The sequence below is a fragment of the Danio rerio genome, chromosome 9, assembly GCF_052040795.2.
Source record: "Danio rerio strain M-AB ecotype USA chromosome 9, GRCz13ab, whole genome shotgun sequence".
In the NCBI taxonomy this organism is placed as follows: Eukaryota; Metazoa; Chordata; class Actinopteri; order Cypriniformes; family Danionidae; genus Danio; species Danio rerio.
This window is the reverse complement of record NC_141029.1, coordinates 22,640,476-22,646,475: the sequence shown is the minus strand read 5'-3', so window position 1 is coordinate 22,646,475 and position 6,000 is coordinate 22,640,476.

Here is a 6,000-nt window from a genome sequence, read left to right as displayed (position 1 = left end):
TAGGTTAAAATGTACTCTTTGTGGCTTATTCCATCTTCACAAACGCAGTTATTCAGTGTTTGCCTAATTTTAGAACATTTTGTCTTGACTTGAAACTTTATTATGAATCTGTCTGCCCATCGCAAAATAAGAAAGCTGCTAAAACAACTGAGAGAAAAAAAAAAAAAAAAAAATATATATATATATATATATATATATATATATATATATATATATATATATATATATATATATATATATATTTTTTTTTTTTTTTTCCTTAGCCCTTGTATCATTTGTTACTAGATATACAATGAATATGTTTAAATTGTTTTCAGGTCACACAATATAAGCACAAATTAATGTTTTATGTATTCCCTGTTACTTATGTAATATTTTTTCGTTTTTTAAAAAAAAGTGACATCACACGTGACCTGAAAAAAGGTAATGAAATCAGTTATACAAATTTAATTACGTTAATTAAATGTTTTTATTATTATTATTAGTATTAAATCTATTTGTTTATTTTTACCCCTGGCAACTATATGCACTTTGATTGTTAATAGACTTCCTTTATATATAGTTATGTTTCTGAAGACATACTTTATACGTAACTAGAATATACAGGACATTCTACCAGAAACGTGCATTATCTGTCTCTAAAATAAAAACAAAAGTGGAGTTAAACAAATGTATTTCATCCCATACATTTCTAAAATGGGCTGATGGTTAATTTCTGTGAGTTGTTCTGTATAGGAATGTCATTCACTTGGTTCTCAGAATTTTTTCCTTTATTAAAAATACTTTGGCAATGCGGTGGCGCAGTAGATAGTGCTGTCGCCTCACAGCAAGAATGTCACTGGTTCGAGCCCCAGAGTTTGCATGTTCTCTTCATATTGGTGTGGGTTTCCTCTGGGTGCTCCCGTTTCCCACACAGTCCAAAGACATGCAGTATAGGTAAATTGGGTAAGCTAAATTGTCCGTAGTGTATGAGTGTGTATGGATGTTTCCCGGAGATGGGTTGCAGCTGAAAGGGCATCCGCTGCGTAAAAAATATGCTGGAAAAGTTGGCGGTTAATTCCGCTGTGGTGACCCCAGATTAATAAATGGACTAAGCAGAAAAGGAAATGAGTGAATGAATAAAAATACTTTACAAATGTACAAACCCTGTCATTGTTCATGTCCTCAGCCCAATTGAACATACAGAACAGCTTAAATAGTTCTGTTATGCTAAAAGAAACTTTAGAAATAGCCAGTTTAAGTTGTTCTCATTCACATCAATTGATTTAAAATATAAAATTATAAAGAAATTCTATAAATAAATACTACACATATATAATTCAAATAAAATTACAATCGTCCCCATTTTACTGTCAGTCCTGTCACATTTGCATTAAATTTAACATAAAATGTGTGTAATACACCTTAAAGGCTATTACTCGGTGATAAGTGACATTAACTGAATAGCTGACAGTGACCTAGGATGCTTTCTATCATTGAATTGTATGATTTTATGCTTGGTTTGTGACAAGGACGACAAGCTTAAAGGTTAAGCCTTGTCACATTTTTTTATAAGTGAAAACGTACGTGTTTCGTATGTCACATACTTAATGTTTCATTTAGCCTTTTTATTTTATAATTTTTAAACTTTAGCTTCTTTATTTGTCAAATTTTACTATGGTTTAAATAACTATGTGTATATACTTTAAAATCAATTTAATCTTGAAATTCAAAGCTGAGTTTGTTCTATTGTGTTTTATTATTAAATAATATTGGTTCATACCAGCCCTGAATTTTTGTTTTGGCAAATATAAAGTAAAAATTAAGAAATAAATCATAAAGAATTTTTATTATTATTGTGGCTTCAATAAAAATATCCTGCAGCATAATTACTTCAACATATTAAATATAATCTACTGATTTTGTAATAACAATTAAAATAATTTCTGCTCACCAATGACTGAAGTAATGATGGTGAAATTTCAGCTTTCAATTACAGGAATAAATTGCATTACATTAGTTACATTTATACTGTATATTATGAACGTTATGTTCTATTAAATAAATGCAGCAGTGAGCAGTATGTGTTGTGTTGTGTTATGTTACAGTGCTCAGCAAATATAAGTACACCGCTCACAAATCTATCTTTTAAATTAATATTTTTAATAGGAAGCTACACAATATTATATTTGCGTGTATACATTAGATTAGTCAGTACTGAAGCCAAATCTGGAGCTTATCTAACAAAATAACTTACAATAACGATCCAAAAACTAGTACACACAAATTTATATGTTGTAGAAAAATATTAAATAAAAATGTAAAAAAGAGGAAAAATCAAGAGAGCAAACAAATAAAAATTTTTAGTTGAGATTTTGTTGGTTGTAATTTTTTCCCAATATTTTGCTTGAATGTAACTGTATTATATATTATTTAAATATGTTTGGTGACTAAAACATTATTTTAATAAATATATCTGTTTAATAAATCTGTTTTGTTTAAATGCACCAACATACATTACCTATATACACTGAAAAATGGATCAAAATATTCATTTTCAAAATAGGTTGTACTCAATTATGCTGAGCACTGTATGTATATGTCAACTTAAACATTTATTACTGTAGGCCTAACTGAAACCCTACTTTCACACAGAACTGTTGATATCAGATCAGTTCAGTCATTAACAGTAACAACTTATGAATCTCCGAAGCAGTGAAAAGCTCTTCTAAAATCATCCTGACCATGTATTCACAATATTGTGAAAACATTTTTTAAAATGTGGTCTTCAAAACATATCCCCCACATTTACAAATGCTCTTTTGAAAACATCTTACATAACTTACAGAAAAAATCTATCTAATTAATATTTTTTTAAAAGCAAGCAATCATTGCACACACACGCACGCACGCACGCACGCACACACACACACACATTTAGTGTATAGTAAGTGTATAGTTATCTTTATGTACTACCTATGGATATGATTTTTTATATTATATAAACTTATAAATTGTATATATTCACATTCACATTTTAGCACTTTATACTTAATTCTGTGTGATTTATGAGCTATTTAATCATTGGGACCAAAATAAAATAATGAAAAAAAAATCCCCACAAGCTTAAAATGTACGTTTGTTGCTATACTATAAGACCAAACCAGGCTGAGGTGAGAGTCAGCGTTTGAGTTAGTAAAGCAAGAATGTAAATGATAGCACTGGGGAAACTCTATAGAAAAGCAGGACATTCAACTTCTGGTGAAATGAACAGAGCTAGTGCAGCCTCCAGTGGAAATATGAGGGAGGGATATTCCTTCTACATCTTTCCTTACCAACAGCGAGGGTATATATGAATGACATGAGTAAGCGAAACCGGAAATGATTTCATCAGGAAACTCCAGTTGTGTTTGCGGAGTCTGAACTGTGCGTTTTCTGAATGAGAAAGAACTTGTGAAAGAGATCGAGAGATAATTAGAAACTGGATCTGAGGGACTGTTCTGGCAGTTTTGTGTTAATCTAACATGACGTCAATGGTGAGGACTTGCAATTAATTATGTGATAAGAAAAAACCCGCGAACTAACAATGACATATACAACTGACATTTATGATGAGAGAATCATTCTGAAACTGACACTCTCTCTCTCTCTCTCTCTCTCTCTCTCTCTCTCTCTCTCTCACACACACACACACACACACACACACACACACACACACACACACACACACACACACACACACACACACACACACACACACACACACACACACACACACATCAATGAAATGATACTTTTCAGATGTATTTGTTAACCCACAATTATGAATCAGCTGCTTCCAAACAGGATAATGCAGTTGATTTTTAAAATGGAAATAAAAAAGCTAAAGTCATCTGGGTTATTATTACCACCCAGACTAGTTAGAAAACTAGACCCCAATAAAGAAAGTTGAAGAAAGACTCTAAGTGACTTAAAGGTACATTATAGACAATCTTGTCGCCTATCCAAGTTTTAGGAACAACAAATAATAACTTGACTTCTAGTTGATCATTTGGCATCAGAAGTGGCTAATATGAAAGGCAAAGGCCTCTAGATTACGCTTATTTTACCAAAATGAAAAATGATCATGCCTTGTTTTTTAATTAGGACAGTAAGCTCTGACTTTACTAAGACAAGAGTCTTGCCACTTAACAGAAATAATGTACAGTATAGAACATATTTTCATGGTGCAGTGGAAAAATATTTAATATTGTGCATGACCCTCAGCTTGGAGGACTGCATCCATACATCTCTGCAATGGCTCAAATAACGTATTAATAAAGTCATCTGGTATGGCAAAGAAAGCATTCTTGCAGGACTTTCAGAGTTCATCAAGATTTTTTGGATTCATCTAAAATGCCTCCTCCTTCATCTTACCCCAGACATGCTCAATAATGTTCATATCTGGTGACTAGGCTGGCCAATCCTGGAGCACCTTCACCTACTTTGTTCTCAGGAACTTTGATGTGGAGGCTGAAGTAAGAGGAGCGCTATCCTGCTGAAGAATTTACCCTCTCCTGTGGTTTATAATAGGCAGCACAAATTTCTTGATACCTCAGGCTATAGATGTTACCATGCACTCAACAGATCTCTCACACGCCCCCATACTGAATGTAACCCCAAACCATGATTTTTTCTTCACCGAACTTGAGAATCTTGGGTCCATGCGGGTTCCAATAGGTTTTTTACAGTAGTTGTGATGATTGGGATGCGGTTCAACATATGATTCATCTGAAAAATCTTCTTTTCCAAAATGATCAACTAAGTCAAGTTATTATTTGTTGCTCTTACAACTGGGGTCAACACCAAGACTTTAGTCAGATAATGTAGTTTCACAAGGATTTTTCAAAACCTTAAGAATAGCAAAGATGGTATTGTTGATTTGGGTTCAATTCCCTAGAGTCCTAAAATGTACCCCTTGTACTTTTATTTATTTTCTATTTTTTTATTTATATTGGCGTTATTTCTCTCCTTTTCAATGTTTTATCTTAATGCAATCTCTACATTGTACATGATTTAATTCCTTAACATGAATCCACAACTAAAAATAATGAATAAACTATTTAGTTTTTAAAACAAAATCTTTACCTGAATTGACTGCTGGACTGCCCCATGGGTCAAATTTTCCTAAATTAGCCAGAATTCTAACCTGAACCAGAAAATCAGAGCACATCACACCTGTCCTCAGGTCTTTACACTGGCTGCCAGTTACATTCAGAATAGATTTTAAAGTATTATTACTGGTCTATAAATCACTAAATGGCCTAGGACCTAAATACATCACAGAAATGCTCACTGAATACAAACCTAACAGATCACTCAGATCTTTAGGATCATATAAACTAGAAGTTCCAAGAGTTCAGTCAAAGCAGGGTGAATCAGCTTTCAGCCATTATGCCCCTCGCTGCTGGAATCAGCTTCCAGAAATGATCAGATGTGCTCCAACATTAGGCACATTCAAATCAAGACTGAAAACACATCTGTTTAGCTGTGCCTTTACTGAATGAGCACTGTGCTGCGTCCGACAGATTGCACTATCATGTTTTTCTCTTCTTCTTCATTCTTTCATATCACATTTTACCTGTTTTTATGTTTTGTTTTGTTTTTACGCATTTTTATTATTTGTTTTTATTTTTATTTTACTTGTTTCTTTTATTCTTGTTTATGTAAAGCACTTTGAATTGCCACTGTGTATGAAATGTGCTATATAAATAAACTTGCCTAGCCTTGCCTTGCCTAAATGCAATAATTTTAAAATGTTAAATTTTAATTTGTTAGACCCTCACCATACAAAATATTATAAGAAACAATGCTATATATAATGCATAGGTATAATTTATACTTCTAGTCATTTATTGGGGGCCTACAGATTTCCTGGGGCCCTAAGTGTCTGCTTACCTCGCTTACTGGTTATATCCACCCCTATCTTGAATATTTAGACTATCTAATAAGGTGTTTACAGTTTAGTAGGTTTAGTTTTGT